The sequence below is a fragment of the Ambystoma mexicanum genome, chromosome 2p (assembly GCF_040938575.1).
Source record: "Ambystoma mexicanum isolate Mex_15411 chromosome 2p, UKY_AmexF1_1, whole genome shotgun sequence".
Classification (NCBI taxonomy): Eukaryota; Metazoa; Chordata; class Amphibia; order Caudata; family Ambystomatidae; genus Ambystoma; species Ambystoma mexicanum.
The window spans coordinates 15,792,716-15,813,507 of record NC_090923.1 but is presented as its reverse complement, the minus strand read 5'-3'; positions in this window follow the sequence as shown (position 1 = coordinate 15,813,507).

The window sequence follows — 20,792 nt, the reverse complement described above, 5'->3', positions numbered from 1 at the left end:
CAAGGTTTGGCCTTGGTGTCCCTGAACAAAGGAATACATGACAATACTTGGCCTTGGTGTCCCTGAATAAAGTAATACATGACAATGCTTGGCCTTGGTGTCCCTGAATAAAGTAAAACATGACAATGCTTGGCCTTGGAATACATGACAATGCTTGGCCTTGGTGTCCCTGAACACAGTAATACATGACAATGCTTGGCCTTGGAATACATGGCAATGCTTGGCCTTGGTGTCCCTGAATAAAGTAATACATGACAATGCTTGGCCTTGGAATACATGGCAATGCTTGGCCTTGGTGTCCCTGAATAAAGTAATACATGGCAATGCTTGGTCTTGGTGTCCCTGAATAAAGTAATACATGACAATGCGTGGCCTTGGTGTCCCTGAATAAAGTAATACATGGCAATGCTTGGCCTTGGTGTCCCTGAATAAAGTAATACATGGCAATGCTTGGCCTTGGTGTCCCTGAATAAAGTAAAACATGACAATGCTTGGCCTTGGAATACATGGCAATGCTTGGCCTTGGTGTCCCTGAATAAAGGAATACATGACAATGCTTGGCCTTGGAATACATGGCAATGCTTGGCCTTGGTGTCCCTGAATAAAGTAATACATGACAATGCTTGGCCTTGGTGTCCCTGAATAAAGTAATACATCGCAATGCATAGCCTTGGTGTCCCTGAACAAAGTAATACATGGCAATGCTTGGCCTTGGTGTCCCTGAACAAAGGAATACATGGCAATGCTTGGCCTTGGTGTCCCTGAACAAAGTAATACATGGCAATGCTTGGCCTTGGTGTCCCTGAACAAAGTAATACATGGCAATGCTTGGCCTTGGTGTCCCTGAATAAAGTAGTACATGGCAATGCTTGGCCTTGGTGTCCCTGAACAAAGTAGTACATGGCAATGCTTGGCCTTGGTGTCCCTGAACAAAGGAATACATGGCAATGCTTGGCCTTGGTGTCCCTGAATAAAGTAATAAATGGCAATGCTTGGTCTTGGTGTCCCTGAATAAAGTAATACATGGCAATGCTTGGCCTTGGTGTCCATAAAGTAATACATGGCAATGCTTGGCCTTGGTGTCCCTGAACAAAGGAATACATGACAATGCTTGGCCTTGGAATACATGGCAATGCTTGGCCTTGGTGTCCCTGAACAAAGTAATACATGGCAATGCTTGGCCTTGGTGTCCCTGAATAAAGTAATACATGGCAATGCTTGGCCTTGGTGTCCCTGAATAAAGTAATACATCGCAATGCTTGGCTTTGGTGTCCCTGAACAAAGGAATACATGACAATGTTTGGCCTTGGAATACATGGCAATGCTTGGCCTTGGTGTCCCTGAATAAAGTAATACATGGCAATGCTTGGCTTTTGTGTCCCTGAATAAAGGAATACATGGCAACACTTGGCCTTGGTGTCCCTGAATAAAGTAATACATGGCAATGCTTGGCCTTGGTGTCCCTGAACAAAGGAATACATGACAATGGCCCTCATTACGACCCTGGCGGAAAGCGACTGACCGGAGCGCCACAGCGTAAATAGCGTTTCCGCCATTGCACGAAGGAGCAAAGTGCGGCCCATTCCGACCCATCGGGCACGAGCACCACGGCATGGCGGAAGTGCAAAGTCCGCGATGGCGGAAATGACCCCAAAACGGCCCACACCGCCGCCGTACGGCGCCCTAGGTGCAATACCGCCACCCCTCTTAGCGGTCACCGCAGTGTGCGCCTACCGGAAAGTACGGTGGCCGGAAATATACGGAAACGGAAGTTAAAACATGGGCCCGGAACGGGAAACATCCCGGCGTACACCTATAAATACACTAAAACCACACAACCACTAAAATCACTACCCTGAAACACACCCCAACCCGTCAACCACCCTAGCGAAACCAAGAAAAATGGGAAAAGTAGCGAAGAAAGCGTGCGACCGCAAGCGGCAGGTCCACTTCTCCCGTGAGGAACTCACTGTGCTAACAGAGACCCTCCAGGAGAATGCTGCCGTCGTCTTCTGCACGCAAATGACCAGGACGGCACTTGCAAACAAGAAGGCCATATGGGCTCTGGTGGCACAGCGGGTAAGTGCGGTGGGGACCGCACCCCGCACCCCACAGCAATGCCGCAAGCGATGGGACGACCTGCGGATACGCGTCCGCAGCATACTCTCTGCCAACCGCAACATTGCCACAGCCACCGGGGGAGGTCCTGAATCACCCATCAAGTTGACCCCCTGGGAAGAAATCTGTGCCTCCACCATCGGAATGGAGAGCATAGAGGGAGTCGGAGGGATGGAGAAAGGAGTGCAGACATCCGAAGATTCAGGTAGGTGGGCCAGATAAAACAATGCCAAATCCACACAGTCCATCCATGTGAAGTACCATGCGTCCACATAGTGCAACAGAAACACATGTCCAGGAGAACGTCCACACACATCGGCCTGCAAGCGCACGTTAAAACCCACAATAAATACATAAATAAGTAAAAACCCCTAATACACGCACTACACGTGCAGCAGGCACACCCTAACTGCAGGCTGCCAGACAACTGCACCCTCACTCCACACACAAATCAAAGCACCTCCAAGGCCCCGACCCAAATCACCCTCAGGTACCACAACAATGCATGTGATACAATGCCATTCCAATTCCCACAGACCCATCAATAACCCTCGCCCTCCTTTACTCCACCACAGGGTCCGATACAGGACACCCCTACCAGCACACCTGCAAAGAGGGCCAAGACCAACGGCCAGAGACCCTCCACCTCAGCTGCACGCATCAAGACACGGCAGCAGCACAAATCAGGTGGCAGCACAGAGGAGGGAACATCAACAGGCACCCCAGCAGCCAGCATGCCCACAACACCACCACCACAGGTCCCCCCAATGGATGCCACAGAAGGCACTGCCTCTGGTGGCAGCAGCACCATAGGTGACACTGCATTAATGGCAGCATGCTCGGACACAGAAAACGGGGATGCCGAAGTCAGATCCATCCATGACCTGTCCCAATCCCCCTGTCTGTTCCATCCCGTACAACATGAGGATACCACGCAGGGGCACCCACCAGACGACGACTGGCCATCCCCCACAAGCCCTGTGGCAAGGCAACATGAGGACAACAGCCCCTCTGTGACACCCCCGCAAATGGCCATGGCCCAGCAGAGGCAACAGTCCCTCGACCAGTTGATCGAACAACAGCAGCAACTGGCCACACTCCTCAAGGACCATGCCGATGAATGTGGGGGCACTAAGGCAGACATAGAAACATCAACAGAGACACTTAGGGCAGAAATGGAGAGAGGTACAGAGACGCTAAGGGCACAAATTGAGAGAAGCACCGAGAGCCTGAGGGGGGAACTGCATGCGACGTCCAAAGACGTATGTGCCGAACTTGCCGCAGTGCGCCGTGTGCTCACTGAGCTCTCGCAAACCCTTAGGGACATGCATGGACGTGAGCAGGCAGACACATCATCCGTTGCAAGTTCCGTCCAGGGCAGCCCCCAACGTAGATCTGGGAGGAACCTGCGCTCCACAGGCAGGGGTGCCCCTGATACCCGCAGAGGGGGCATGCAATAGCGACAGCCCACTTACAATGAGCATCTTTGGACACTGGTGTTCGGGGGGGAGGTAGGAGGGTGGAGGGGGTGTGTTGGGCTCACTTGGGTGGCGGGTCGATAGGGTGTTCAACATGATATCACATATGCCATAAAAAGTGCACGATCAACCAATGAGAAGTGTGGACATTGATCTTTGTGTACTAGGCCATCATAGGCGTACAGTCCATATTGTGCATGTCCCAGACACACGCAGTGCCACGAGTCCCGTGTCCATGTATCAGCCACCAGGCGTGAGTGCTAGAAGCATACATCAATGAGATGCTGACGAATGTCACGGGCCTCCGGTGCCTCGCAGACTCCATGAGGTGCTGCCACATCCCCACCCTCATCATGACCATCATCAGGTGCTTGCAGTTCTGCGTCAGGGGGCATGGGCACATTTCTACGTACGCACATGTTGTGGAGCATGACACATGCCATCACCATCTTTGCAACCTTCTCATGGCGGTACAGGAGTGCCCCGCCAGACCTGCTGAGGCAGCGGAAACGGGTCTTCAGTAGGCCGAATGCCTGTTCAATGACTACACGGGTACGTGAGTGGGCATGGTTGTAGTCCTCCTCATGCTGGTCCCGTGGGTTCCGGACTGGTGTGAGGAGCCATCTCTTCAGTGGATATCCAGCATCACCTGTATGTGGACGAGAAACGTATGATGTGGAATGCCATTGATACGTACGCACACCCCCCCCCCTTCCTGGCAGGTCAATGCCAATTCACATACCCCACATCATCATGCATGTAATGAGACTCACCGAGTAGCCAGGATCTGTTCCCTGCGTGTCGCTCCATGTAGCGTGGTATTGTAGAGTTCCTCAAGACCATCGAATCATGGGTTGATCCAGGGAATCGGGCACAACAATGTGTAATGATCCTGTTGGAGTCACACACCATCTGTACATTCAGGGAATGAAATTGTTTTCGGTTGCGGTACTGGGCCTCCATGGCATGTGGGACGACCAATTCAACATGGGTGCAGTCGATGGCACCAATGCAACCCGGTATGCCGGCAAGTGCATGGAATCCCACTTTTGTGTTGGTTATTTCCTGCTCCGAGCGTGGTAGAGAGATGTAGTCGTCTGCGTGCTTCAGGAGGGCATCGAGCACTTGCAATAGTGTCCGTGAGAACAGTGGCTGAGAAATGCCATGCAACTGTCCGACTGTGTGCTGGTAGGTGCCTGTGGCCAGGAAGTGGAGTACAGACACCACCTTCAGTAGGGGTGGGATGGCGGTTGGGCTATCTATCATGCTGACAAGGTCAGCCTGTGTCATGTCCACAATGGCGGTTATGGTGTCCCGGTCCAGACGGTAGAGGGTGTGGATCTGCTCATCAGTGAGGTTGAACGGATGTGCTCGGAGGCGTGGGATTGCGGGCTGTCTGCGTGGTGGTAGTGGCTGTGCTGGCAGCCCTTGCTGGCCCTGCCTTGGCCTCCTCCTCCTCCTGCCTCTCCTCCGTGCGGCTGGTTGTAGTTGGTGTTCGTCTTCTTCTTGGAGTCGGAGCGCTTGCAGTGCTATCAGGTCCCCCAGGGCCAACATCGCGAGTCCTGCCGGTAGCATTTCGGTGTGGTTGTGGGAGGAGACTGGCTGTGCAATTTATGTGTTTTCAGGCTGTATGGCCTCCACCTGTGGTGATTGATTCCACCTGTGCAAACTGCTCTCCCCTTTGGCCGAGCACGTCCCGCGCACAACGCTGCAATTCGGGGAATTGTATCTTGCTATTGCAATCATGTATTTGTACCCGATGGCCGTGTAAGATTGGTTGATATGTTCATTCTGCTGTGGTCCCATTGTTTCACATACTATCTGTGCAGTCGCGAACTGACTTGTGAGGGGTCAGTGGAACGTAGTACTCGAGTAACGGTGGACCCTCATGCATCACTGCACCGAGGTTCAACGACGGGCGGGGCGTCCCATTCGTGGGTGAAGGCAGTTGCCATTTTCACACACAGCCGTACTCGATGGAATAATTAGTGATTTCAAACGGCCACAGATGCCTTTTCGACGTGATGTTGCAAATGTGGAATTCGAGGGGCGGCGCTTTCGGTTTCCAGCTAGCGGCGAGGAGATGCCCACAGGTCTGACTGCAAATGTAACGTTCTATTGTTCTATGTCCTTGAGACAGGGCCCATGGCGAGGGAGCAATGATTGATATGAATAGTTTGGGATGCGCAATAGCTACGTGGGCGATGAGGCCGTCCGTTCCCAAAAACATGTTACTTCACAACACTGGAATTACGGGCTGGGGCACTGTGGATTTAGCAGGCTGCATAACGAACGGACTCAATGGATGTTTCTAATGTTATGTGAGTAATTATTCAGGCATTTTGATCCCGGGATGAGGGAATGATGGATGGATGCATGGGCAGGTGATTTGATACAGAGTTTGCCATGTACAGGGCTTCTTGGGATCTATCCGCCTCCCCTACGCTATGTGATGCAGGGCTGCCATTGTGGGACCATCGTCCATCTGGCCTTGTTGAGCCCTCCCTGTCTCGAGGCGCCCTCAGACACTTGTGTCCATGCACGTTAACATTCCCATCTGATGGAATCTGTTTTGACAGACGCATGCACAGGTACACTCGTTTGTGATGGTGTTTGCACCTCGATATAGATGGTTATGAGTCGCAAGTGGTTTTGGGGTGGTGATGTCCTTTTGGTTGGGCTAGCATGCATATGGCTGTGGATTTCGTGTGATCATTGAAGTGAGTAGTTGGAATGTAGTTCTGATGGCCATTCTGTTCTTTTTCTTTTCTTTTGGTTGACAGGTATCTCCTCCCCTTTTGCCACTGCCATCTGTATGCCACTCCTGCAGATGGATTTTACTCCCGACACCTGCTGCTTCGTGTTAATCAGTGGAGCAGCATTATGATCTTATGGGACGATCGCCAATGGGCCACATGCCCTTACGCAGTACTGGTGGCTCGGAGCAACATTTCGGCCTTTTAGCTGGACTAGTGCCTCCCCATTGGGACGGGCCTGCGGTTCTGTGCGCTTCCATGTTGCCTTTTCGTACGTGATTGTGGCTCTGTGTACCATGGGGGAACAGGGCGACACACAGGTAGTGGCTGGTCATTTCTTGCGGAAGCAGCCCACAATGGTGATTGGTGTTTTGGAGTTCATGGCCTGATGGCTGTATGGGCTTGGTGATTTTGATGTGCATTAAATTTCTATTCGGATTTGGCCGTTTTTCTTTGCAAGTGATGTGGCATATGCCAATTTGGGGGGCGATGTATTGTGAGGAGATCTGCATCGGGTTCCGGCTTCGGGGTTTAGTTGCGTGGTACTGTACTGGGCGCGTTTGCCTACGAAGCCCAGTGAGGTCAGGGATGGGGGCTGCCAATATGACAGTTTGAATGTTGTCATGCTCAGGGGCGGGGGATTGGGTTTTGTGTGACAGATGCCGGTCAGCCAGGTGGACTGGTGGAATGATGTGATTTTCGGAATATTGCTGGTCACAGGTGCCTGTGTTTGCGTGCGTTTCTTGGTGGGGGACTGTGGTCATGTCCATTGGGATGGCTTCTGTATTCGTGCCATCTGTGCCCTGCAGCTCCCATTGGCCCCTGTTGTGTTTCTTTTGTTCGTTGGCATGCATGGGTGACTTGTACATTTCAATGGTTGCATTGTGGCTTCATTGCACCTACGGGGAGTTGTACTTTGTGGGCAGGGAGCGGTGTACAGGCACTCAGTGGGGCCGTTTACGGTTGATTCGCGATGCCGTACTTCTCGCCATGGCGGAATGGTACATTACGCCATGCCTGATGGCGTTAGGTACATGTCCGCTAGGGTCGGAATTGGCGTACCGTTGCACCATGGTGGTGTTTGCGGTTTGGCATGGCGCGCGCGCGCGTGCTTGTTGCAGTTAGCGTTGGCGTTCACTACGGTGTCGCTAATGGCTTCGTACTTTGCGGTGACGGGTCATAGTCGCACCGAGCGCTATTCGATGGCGGTATTGCATTTCCGCCATCGTTTTTCGATTTCCGCCAGGGTCGTAATGAGGGCCAATGCCTGGCCTTGGTGTCCCTGAACAAAGTAATACATGGCAATCCTTGGCCTTGGTGTCCCTGAACAAAGTAATACATGGCAATGCTTGGCCTTGGTGTCCCTGAATAAAGTAATACATGGCAATGCTTGGTCTTGGTGTCCCTGAACAAAGTAATACATGGCAATGCTTGGCCTTGGAATACATGGCAATGCTTGCCCTTGGTGTCCCTGAACAAAGTAATAAATGTCAATGCTTGGCCTTGGAATACATGTCAATGCTTGGCCTTGGTGTCCCTGAACAAAGTAATACATGGCAATGCTTGGCCTTGGTGTCCCTGAATAAAGTAATACATGGCAATGCTTGGCCTTGGAATACATGGCAATGCTTGGCCTTGGTGTCCCTGAATAAAGTAATACTTGGCAATGCTTGGCCTTGGTGTCCCTGAACAAAGGAATACATGACAATGCCTGGCCTTGGTGTCCCTGAACAAAGAAATACATGGCAATGCTTGGCCTTGGTGTCCCTGAATAAAGGAATACATGACAATGCCTGGCCTTGGTGTCCCTGAACAAAGTAATACATGGCAATGCTTGGCCTTGGAATACATGGCAATGCTTGGCCTTGGTGTCCATGAACAAAGGAATACATGACAATGCTTGGCCTTGGAATACATGGCAATGCTTGCTGGCCTTGGTGTCCCTGAATAAAGGAATACATGACAATGCTTGGCCTTGGAATACATGGCAATGCTTGGCCTTGGTGTCCCTGAACAAAGTAATACATGGCAATGCTTGGCCTTGGTGTCCCTGAATAAAGTAATACATGGCAATGCTTGGCCTTGGTGTCCCTGAACAAAGGAATACATGACAATGCTTGGCCTTGGTGCCCCTGAATAAAGTAATACATGACAATGCTTGGCCTTGGTGTCCATGAATAAAGTAATACATGACAATGCTTGGCCTTGGAATACATGACAATGCTTGGCCTTGGTGTCCCTGAATAAAGTAATACATGACAATGCTTGCCCTTGGAATACATGGCAATGCTTGGCCTTGGTGTCCCTGAATAAAGTAATACATGGCAATGCCTGGCCTTGGTGTCCCTGAACAAAGTAATACATGGCAATCCTTGGCCTTGGTGTCCCTGAACAAAGTAATACATGGCAATGCTTGGCCTTGGTGTCCCTGAATAAAGTAATACATGGCAATGCTTGGTCTTGGTGTCCCTGAACAAAGTAATACATGGCAATGCTTGGCCTTGGAATACATGGCAATGCTTGCCCTTGGTGTCCCTGAACAAAGTAATAAATGGCAATGCTTGGCCTTGGAATACATGTCAATGCTTGGCCTTGGTGTCCCTGAACAAAGTAATACATGGCAATGCTTGGCCTTGGTGTCCCTGAATAAAGTAATATATGGCAATGCTTGGCCTTGGAATACATGGCAATGCTTGGCCTTGGTGTCCCTGAATAAAGTAATACTTGGCAATGCTTGGCCTTGGTGTCCCTGAACAAAGGAATACATGACAATGCCTGGCCTTGGTGTCCCTGAACAAAGAAATACATGGCAATGCTTGGCCTTGGTGTCCCTGAACAAAGTAATACATGGCAATGCTTGGCCTTGGAATACATGGCAATGATTGGCCTTGGTGTCCATGAACAAAGGAATACATGACAATGCTTGGCCTTGGAATACATGGCAATGCTTGCTGGCCTTGGTGTCCCTGAATAAAGGAATACATGACAATGCTTGGCCTTGGAATACATGGCAATGCTTGGCCTTGGTGTCCCTGAACAAAGTAATACATGGCAATGCTTGGCCTTGGTGTCCCTGAATAAAGTAATACATGGCAATGCTTGGCCTTGGTGTCCCTGAACAAAGGAATACATGACAATGCTTGGCCTTGGTGCCCCTGAATAAAGTAATACATGACAATGCTTGGCCTTGGTGTCCCTGAATAAAGTAATACATGACAATGCTTGGCCTTGGAATACATGACAATGCTTGGCCTTGGTGTCCCTGAATAAAGTAATACATGACAATGCTTGGCCTTGGAATACATGGCAATGCTTGGCCTTGGTGTCCCTGAATAAAGTAATACATGGCAATGCTTGGTATTGGTGTCCCTGAATAAAGTAATACATGACAATGCTTGGCCTTGGTGTCCCTGAATAAAGTAATACATGGCAATGCTTGGCCTTAGTGTCCCTGAATAAAGTAATACATGGCAATGCTTGGCCTTGGTGTCCCTGAATAAAGTAATACATGACAATGCTTGGCCTTGGTGTCCCTGAATAAAGTAATACATCGCAATGCTTGGCCTTGGTGTCCCTGAACAAAGTAGTACATGGTAATGCTTGGCCTTGGTGTCCCTGAACAAGGGAATACATGGCAATGCTTGGCCTTGGTGTCCCTGAACAAAGTAGTACATGGCAATGCTTGGCCTTGGTGTCCCTGAATAAAGTAATACATGGCAATGCTTGGCCTTGGTGTCCCTGAATAGAGTAATACATGACAATGCATGGCCTTGGTGTCCCTGAACAAAGGAATACATGGCAATGCTTGGCCTTGGTGTCCCTGAACAAAGTAATACATGGCAATGCTTGGCCTTGGTGTCCCTGAACAAAGTAATACATGGCAATGCTTGGCCTTGGTGTCCCTGAATAAAGTAATACATGGCAATGCTTGGCCTTGGTGTCCATAAAGTAATACATGGCAATGCTTGGCCTTGGTGTCCCTGAACAAAGGAATACATGACAATGCTTGGCCTTGGAATACATGGCAATGCTGGCCTTGGTGTCCCTGAACAAAGTAATGCATGGCAATGCTTGGCCTTGGTGTCCCTGAATAAAGTAATACATGGCAATGCTTGGCCTTGGTGTCCCTGAATAAAGTAATACATCGCAATGATTGGCCTTGGTGTCCCTGAACAAAGGAATACATGACAATGTTTGGCCTTGGAATACATGGCAATGCTTGGCCTTGGAATACATGGCAATGCTTGGCCTTGGTGTCCCTGAATAAAGTAATACATGGCAATGCTTGGCCTTTGTGTCCCTGAACAAAGGAATACATGGCAACGCTTGGCCTTGGTGTCCCTGAATAAAGTAATACATGGCAATGCTTGGCCTTGGTGTCCCTGAACAAAGGAATACATGACAATGCCTGGCCTTGGTGTCCCTGAACAAAGTAATACATGGCAATGCTTGGCCTTGGTGTCCCTGAACAAAGTAATACATGGCAATGCTTGGCCTTGGTGTCCCTGAATAAAGTAATACATGGCAATGCTTGGTCTTGGTGTCCCTGAACAAAGTAATACATGGCAATGCTTGGCCTTGGAATACATGGCAATGCTTGGCCTTGGTGTCCCTGAACAAAGTAATAAATGGCAATGCTTGCCCTTGGAATACATGTCAATGCTTGGCCTTGGTGTCCCTGAACAAAGTAATACATGGCAATGCTTGGCCTTGGTGTCCCTGAATAAAGTAATACATGGCAATGCTTGGCCTTGGAATACATGGCAATGCTTGGCCTTGGTTTCCCTGAATAAAGTAATACTTGGCAATTCTTGGCATTGGTGTATCTGAACAAAGGAATACATGACAATGCCTGGCCTTGGTGTCCCTGAACAAAGAAATACATGGCAATGCTTGGCCTTGGTGTCCCTGAATAAAGTAATACATGGCAATGCTTGGCCTTGGTGTCCCTGAACAAAGTAATACATGACAATGCTTGGCCTTGGAATACTTGGCAATGCTTGGCCTTGGTGTCCATGAACAAAGGAATACATGACAATGCTTGGCCTTGGAATACATGGCAATGCTTGCCGGCCTTGGTGTCCCTGAATAAAGTAATACATGGCAATGCTTGGCCTTGGTGTCCCTGAACAAAGTAATACATGACCAAGCTTGGCCTTGGTGTCCCTGAACAAAGGAATACATGGCAATTCTTGGCCTTGGAATACATGGCAATGCTTGGCCTTGGTGTCCCTGAACAAAGGAATACATGGCAATGCTTGGCCTTGGTGTCCCTGAACAAAGGAATACATGACAATGCTTGGCCTTGGAATACATGACAATGCTTGGCCTTGGTGTCCCTGAATAAAGTAATACATGGCAATGCTTGGCCTTGGAATACATGGCAATGCTTGGCCTTGGAATACATGGCAATGCTTGGCCTTGGTGTCCCTGAACAAAGGAATACAGGACAATGCTCGGCCTTTGTGTCCCTGGATAAAGTAATACATGGCAATGCTTGGCCTTGGTGTCCCTGAACAAAGGAATACATGACAATGCCTGGCCTTGGTGTCCCTGAATAAAGTAATACATGACAATGCTTGGCCTTGGAATACATGGCAATGCTTGGCCTTGGGGTCCCTGAACAAAGTCATACATGACAATGCTTGGCCTTGGAATACATGGCAATGCTTGGCCTTGGTGTCCCTGAATAAAGTAATACATGGCAATGCTTGGCATTTGTGTCCCTGAACAAAGTAATACATGACAAGGCTTGGCCTTGGTGTCCCTGAACAAAGGAATACATGACAATGCTTGGCCTTGGTATCCCTGAACAAAGGAATACATGGCAATGCTTGGCCTTGGAATACATGGCAATGCTTGGCCTTGGAATACATGGCAATGCTTGGCTTTGGTGACCCTGAACAAACTAATACATGACAATGCTTGGCCTTGGTGTCCCTGAACAAAGTAATACATGGCAATGCTTGGCCTTGGAATACATGGCAATGCTTGGCCTTGGAATACATGGCAATGCTTGGCCTTGGTGTCCCTGAACAAAGTAATACATGGCAATGCTCGGCCTTGGTGTCCCTGAAAAAAGGTATACATGACAATGCCTGGCCCTGGAATACATGACAATGCTTGGCCTTGGTGTCCCTGAACAAAGGAATACATGACAATGCCTGGCCTTGGAATACATGGCAATGCTTGGCCCTGGAATACATGGCGATGCTTGGCCTTGGTGTCCCTGAACAAAGTAATACATGGCAATGCTTGGCCTTGGTGTAACTGAATAAAGTAATACATGGCAATGCTTGGCCTTGATGTCCCTCAATAAAGTAATACATGGCAATGCTTGGCCTTGGTGTCCCTGAACAAAGGAATACATGACAATGCCTGGCCTTGGAATACATGGCAATGTTTTGCCTTGGAATACATGGCAATGCTTGGCCTTGGTGTCCCTGAACAAAGTAATACATGGCAATACTTGGCCTTGGTGTCCCTGAACAAAGGAATACATGACAATGCCTGGCCTTGGTGTCCCTGAACAAACTAATACATGGCAATGCTTGGCCTTGGTTTCCCTGAACAAAGAAATACATGACAATGCCTGGCCTTGGAATACATGGCAATGCTTGGCCTTGATGTCCCTGACTAAAGTAATACATGGCAATGCTTGGCCTTGGTGTCCCTGAACAAAGGAATACATGGCAATGCTTGGCCTTGGTGTCCCTGAACAAAGGAATACATGGCAATGCTTGGCCTTGATGTCCCTGAATAAAGTAATACATGACAATGCTTGGCCTTGGTGTCCCTCAACAAAGGAATACATGACAATGCCTGGCCTTGGAATACATGGCAATGCTTGCCTTGGTGTCCCTGAACAAACTAATACATGACAATGCCTGGCCTTGGTGTCCCTGAACAAAGGAATACATGACAATGCCTGGCCTTGGTGTCCCTGAACAAAGTAATACATGGCATTGCTTGGCCTTGGTGTCCCTGAACAAAGCAATACATGACAATGCCTGGCCTTGGAATACATGGCAATGCTTGGCCTTGATGTCCCTGAATAAAATAATACATGGCAATGCTTGGCCTTGGTGTCCCTGAACATAGGAATACATGACAATGTCTGGCCTTGGAATACATGACAATGCTTGGCCTTGGTGTCCCTGAACAAAGTAATACATGACAATGCTTGGTCTTGGTGTCCCTGAACAAAGTAATACATGACAAGGTTTGGCCTTGGTGTCCCTGAACAAAGTAATACATGGCAATGCTTGGCATTGGTGTCCCTGAACAAAGGAATACCTGGCAATGCTTGGCCTTGGTGTCCCTGAATAAAGTAACACATGACAATGCTTTGCCTTGGTGTCCCTGAATACAGTAATACATGACAATGCTTGGCTTTGGAATACATGGCAATGCTTGGCCTTGGTGTCCCTGAATAAAGTAATACATGACAATGCTTGGCCTTGGTGTCCCTGAATAAAGTAATAGATGGAAATGCTTGGCCTTAGTGTCCCTGAACAAAGTAATACATGACAAAGCTTGGCCTTGGTGTCCCTGAACAAAGTAATACATGACAAAGCTTGGCCTTGGTGTCCCTGAACAAAGTAATACATGGCAATGCTTGGCCTTGGTGTCCCTGAACAAAGGAATACATGACAATGATTGGCCTTGGAATACATGGCAATGCTTGGCCTTGGTGTCCCTGAACAAAGGAATACATGACAATGCTTGGCCTTGGAATACATGACAATGCTTGGCCTTGGTGTCCCTGAACAAAGTAATACATGGCAATGCTTGGCCTTGGTGTCCCTGAACAAAGGAATACATGACAATGCTTGGCCTTGGTGTCCCTGAACAAAGGAATACATGACAATGCTTGGCCTTGGAATACATGGCAATGCTTGGCCTTGGTGTCCCTGAACAAAGGAATACATGACAATGCTTGGCCTTGGAATACATGACAATGCTTGGCCTTGGTGTCCCTGAACAAAGTAATACATGGCAATGCTTGGCCTTGGTGTCCCTGAACAAAGGAATACATGACAATGCTTGGCCTTGGTGTCCCTGAACAAAGGAATACATGACAATGCTTGGCCTTGGTGTCCCTGAACAAAGTAATACATGACAATGCTTGGCCTTGGTGTCCCTGAACAAAGGAATACATGACAATGCTTGGCCTTGGTGTCCCTGAACAAAGGAATACATGACAATGATTGGCCTTGGAATACATGGCAATGCTTGGCCTTGGTGTCCCTGAACAAAGGAATACATGACAATGCTTGGCCTTGGAATACATGACAATGCTTGGCCTTGGTGTCCCTGAACAAAGTAATACATGGCAATGCTTGGCCTTGGTGTCCCTGAATAAAGTAATACATGACAATGCTTGGCCTTGATGTCCCTGAACAAAGGAATACATGACAATGCTTGGCCTTGGTGTCCCTGAACAAAGTAATACATGACAATGCTTGGCCTTGGTGTCCCTGAACAAAGGAATAAATGACAATGCTTGGCCTTGGAATACATGGCAATGCTTGGCCTTGGTGTCCCTGAATAAAGTAATACATGGCAATGCTTGGCCTTGGAATACATGGCAATGCTTGGCCTTGGTGTCCCTGAACAAAGGAATACAGGACAATGCTCGGCCTTGGTGTCCCTGGATAAAGTAATACATGGCAATGCTTGGCCTTGGTGTCCCTGAACAAAGGAATACATGACAATGCCTGGCCTTGGTGTCCCTGAATAAAGTAATACATGACAATGCTTGGTCTTGGAATACATGGCAATGCTTGGCCTTGGAATACATGACAATGCTTGGCCTTGGAATACATGGCAATGCTTGGCCTTGGTGTCCCTGAACAAAGGAATACATGACAATGCCTGGCCTTGGTGTCCCTGAATAAAGTAATACATGACAATGCCTGGCCTTGGTGTCCCTGAATAAAGTAATACATGACAATGCCTGGCCTTGGAATGCATGGCAATGCTTGGCCTTGGAATACATGGCAATGCTTGGCCTTGGTGTCCCTGGACAAAGTAATACATGACAATGCTTGGTCTTGGAATACATGGCAATGCTTGGCCTTGGAATACATGACAATGCTTGGCCTTGGTGTCCCTGAACAAAGTAATACATGACAAAGCTTGGCCTTGGTGTCCCTGAACAAAGTAATACATGACAAGGTTTGGCCTTGGTGTCCCTGAACAAAGTAATACATGGCAATGCTTGGCATTGGTGTCCCTGAACAAAGGAATACCTGGCAATGCTTGGCCTTGGTGTCCCTGAATAAAGTAACACATGACAATGCTTTGCCTTGGTGTCCCTGAATAAAGTAATACATGGAAATGCTTGGTCTTGGTGTCCCTGAATAAAGTAATACATGACAATGCTTGGCCTTGGTGTCCCTGAATAAAGTAATAGATGGAAATGCTTGGCCTTAGTGTCCCTGAACAAAGTAATACATGACAAAGCTTGGCCTTGGTGTCCCTGAACAAAGTAATACATGACAAAGCTTGGCCTTGGTGTCCCTGAACAAAGTAATACATGGCAATGCTTTGCCTTGGTGTCCCTGAACAAAGGAATACATGGCAATTCTTGGCCTTGGTGTCCCTGAATAAAGTAACACATGACAATGCTTGGCCTTGGTGTCCCTGAATAAAGTAATACATGACAATGCTTGGCCTTGGTGTCCCTGAATAAAGTAATACATGACAATGCTTGGCTTTGCAATACATGGCAATGCTTGGCCTTGGTGTCCCTGAATAAAGTAACACATGACAATGCTTGGCCTTGGTGTCCCTGAATAAAGTAATACATGACAATGCTTGGCTTTGCAATACATGGCAATGCTTGGCCTTGTTGTCCCTGAATAAAGTAATACATGGCAATGCTTGGCCTTGGTGTCCCTGAACAAAGGAATACATGACAATGCTTGGCCTTGGAATACATGGCAATGCTTGGCCTTGGTGTCCCCGAACAAAGGAATACATGACAATGCTTGGTCTTGGAATACATGGCAATGCTTGGCCTTGGTGTCCCTGAATAAAGTAATACATGGCAATGCTTGGCCTTGGTGTCCCTGAACAATGGAATACATGACAATGATTGGCCTTGGAATACATGGCAATGCTTGGCCCTGGTGTTCCTGAACAAAGGAATACATGACAATGCTTGGCCTTGGAATACATGGCAATGCTTGGCCTTGGTGTCCCTGAATAAAGGAATACATGACAATGCTTGGCCTTGATGTCCCTGAACAAAGGAATACATGACAATGCTTGGCCTTGGTGTCCCTGAACAAAGTAATACATGACAATGCTTGGCCTTGGTGTCCCTGAACAAAGGAATACTTGACAATGCTTGGCCTTGGAATACATGGCAATGCTTGGCCTTGGTGTCCCTGAATAAAGGAATACATGACAATGCTTGGCCTTGGTGTCCCTGAATAAAGTAATACATGACAATGCTTGGCCTTGATGTCCCTGAACAAAGGAATACATGACAATGCTTGGCCTTGGTGTCCCTGAACAAAGTAATACATGGCATTGCTTGGCCTTGGTGTCCCTGAACAAAGGAATACATGACAATGCCTGGCCGTGGAATGCATGGCAATGCTTGGCCTTGGAATACATGGCAATGCTTGGCCTTGGTGTCCCTGAACAAAGTAATACATGACAAAGCTTGGCCTTGGTGTCCCTGAACAAAGTAATACATGACAAAGCTTGGCCTTGGTGTCCCTGAACAAAGTAATACATGACAAAGCTTGGCCTTGGTGTCCCTGAACAAAGGAATACATGGCAATGCTTGGCCTTGGTGTCCCTGAATAAAGTAATACATGACAATGCTTGGCCTTGGAATACATGACAATGCTTGGCCTTGGTGTCCCTGAATAAAGTAATACATAACAATGCTTGGCCTTGGAATACATGGCAATGCTTGGCCTTGGTGTCCCTGAACAAAGAAATACATGACAATGCTTGGCCTTGGTGTCCCTGAACAAAGGAATACATGACAATGCCTGGCCTTGGTGTCCCTGAACAAAGTAATACATGACAATGCTTGGCCTTGGTGTCCCTGAACAAAGGAATAAATGACAATATTTGGCCTCTGAATACATGGCAATGCTTGGCCTTGGAATACATGGCAATGCTTGGCCTTGGTGTCCCTGAACAAAGTAATACATGGCAATGCTTTGCCTTGGTGTCCCTGAACAAAGGAATACATGGCAATTCTTGGCCTTGGTGTCCCTGAATAAAGTAACACATGACAATGCTTGGCCTTGGTGTCCCTGAACAAAGGAATAAATGACAATATTTGGCCTCTGAATACATGGCAATGCTTGGCCTTGGAATACATGGCAATGCTTGGCCTTGGTGTCCCTGAACAAAGTAATACATGGCAATGCTTTGCCTTGGTGTCCCTGAACAAAGGAATACATGGCAATTCTTGGCCTTGGTGTCCCTGAATAAAGTAACACATGACAATGCTTGGCCTTGGTGTCCCTGAATAAAGTAATACATGACAATGCTTGGCCTTGGGGTCCCTGAATAAAGTAACACATGACAATGCTTGGCCTTGGTGTCCCTGAATAAAGTAATACATGACAATGCTTGGCCTTGGTGTCCCTGAATAAAGTAATATATGACAATGCTTGGCCTTGGTGTCCCTGAACAAAGGAATACATGGCAATGCTTGGCCTTGGTGTCCCTGAACAAAGTAATACATGGCAATGCTTTGCCTTGGTGTCCCTGAACAAAGGAATACATGGCAATTCTTGGCCTTGGTGTCCCTGAATAAAGTAACACATGACAATGCTTGGCCTTGGTGTCCCTGAATAAAGTAATACATGACAATGCTTGGCCTTGGGGTCCCTGAATAAAGTAATACATGACAATGCTTGGCCTTGGTGTCCCTGAATAAAGTAATATATGACAATGCTTGGCCTTGGTGTCCCTGAACAAAGGAATACATGGCAATGCTTGGCCTTGGTGTCCCTGAATAAAGTAATACATGACAAGGCTTGGCCTTGGTGTCCCTGAACAAAGTAATACATGACAATGCTTGGCCTTGGTGTCCCTGAACAAAGGAATACATGCCAATGCTTGGCCTTGGAATACATGGCAATGCTTGGCCTTGGAATACATGGCAATGCTTGGCCTTGGAATACATGGCAATGCTTGGCCTTGGTGTCCCTGAATAAAGTAATACATGACAATGCTTGGCCTTTGTGTCCCTGAATAAAGTGATACATGACAATGCTTGGCCTTGGTGTCCCTGAACAAAGGAATACATGACAATGCTTGGCCTTGGAATACATGGCAATGCTTGGCCTTGGTGTCCCTGAACAAAGGAATACATGACAATGCTTGGTCTTGGAATACATGGCAATGCTTGGCCTTGGTGTCCCTGAATAAAGTAATACATGACAATGCTTGGCCTTGGTGTCCCTGAACAAAGTAATACATGACAATGCTTGGCCTTGGTGTCCCTGAATAAAGTAATACATGACAATGCTTGGCCTTGGTGTCCCTGAATAAAGTAATACATAACAATGCTTGGCCTTGGAATACATGGCAATGCTTGGCCTTGGTGTCCCTGAACAAAGGAATACATGACAATGCTTGGCCTTGGTGTCCCTGAACAAAGGAATACATGACAATGCCTGGCCTTGGTGTCCCTGAACAAAGTAATACATGACAATGCTTGGCCTTGGTATCCCTGAACAAAGGAATAAATGACAATATTTGGCCTCTGAATACATGGCAATGCTTGGCCTTGGAATACATGGCAATGCTTGGCCTTGGTGTCCCTGAACAAAGTAATACATGGCAATGCTTTGCCTTGGTGTCCCTGAACAAAGGAATACATGGCAATTCTTGGCCTTGGTGTCCCTGAATAAAGTAACACATGACAATGCTTGGCCTTGGTGTCCCTGAATAAAGTAATACATGACAATGCTTGGCTTTGCAATACATGGCAATGCTTGGCCTTGGTGTCCCTGAATAAAGGAATACATGACAATGCTTGGCCTTGGTGTCCCTGAACAAAGGAATACATGACAATGCTTGGCCTTGGAATACATGGCAATGCTTGGCCTTGGTGTCCCTGAACAAAGGAATACATGACAATGCTTGGTCTTGGAATACATGGCAATGCTTGGCCTTGGTGTCCCTGAATAAAGTAATACATGACAATACTTGGCCTTGGTGTCCCTGAATAAAGTAATACATGGCAATGCTTGGCCTTGGTGTCCCTGAATAAAGTAATACATGACAATGCTTGGCCTTGATGTCCCTGAACAAAGTAATACATGGCATTGCTTGGCCTTGGTGTCCCTGAACAAAGGAATACATGACAATGCCTGGCCTTGGAATGCATGGCAATGCTTGGTCTTGGAATACATGGCAATGCTTGGCCTTGGTGTCTCTGAACAAAGTAATACATGACAAAGCTTGGCCTTGGTGTCCCTAAACAAAGTAATACATGACAAAGCTTGGCCTTGGTGTCCCTGAACAAAGTAATACATGGCAATGCTTGGCCTTGGTGTCCCTGAACACAGGAATACATGGCAATGCTTGGCCTTGGTGTCCATGAATAAAGTAACACATGACAATGCTTGGCCTTGGTGTCCCTGAATAAAGTAATACATGACAATGCTTGGCCTTGGAATACATGGCAATGCTTGGCCTTGGTGTCCCTGAACAAAGGAATACATGTCAATGCTTGGCCTTGGTGTCCCTGAACAAAGGAATACATGACAATGCCTGGCCTTGGTGTCCCTGAACAAAGTAATACATGACAATGCTTGGCCTTGGTGTCCCTGAACAAAGGAATAAATGACAATGCTTGGCCTCTGAATACATGGCAATGCTTGGCCTTGGTGTCCCTGAATAAAGTAATACATGGCAATGCTTGGCCTTGGTGTCCCTGAATAAAGTAATACATGACAATGCTTGGCCTTGATGTCCCTGAACAAAGGAATACATGACAATGCTTGGCCTTGGTGTCCCTGAACAAAGTAATACATGGCATTGCTTGACCTTGGTGTCCCTGAACAAAGGAATACATGACAATGCCTGGCCTTGGAATGCATGGCAATGCTTGGCCTTGGAATACATGGCAATGCTTGGCCTTGGTGTCCCTGAACAAAGTAATACATGACAAAGCTTGGCCTTGGTGTCCCTGAACAAAGTAATACATGACAAAGCTTGGCCTTGGTGTACCTGAACAAAGTAATACATGGCAATGCTTGGCCTTGGTGTCCCTGAACAAAGGAATACATGGCAATGCTTGGCCTTGGTGTACCTGAACAAAGTAATACATGGCAATGCTTGGCCTTGGTGTCCCTGAACAAAGGAATACATGGCAATGCTTGGCCTTGGTGTCCCTGAATAAAGTAACACATGACAATGCTTGGCCTTGGTGTCCCTGAATAAAGTAATA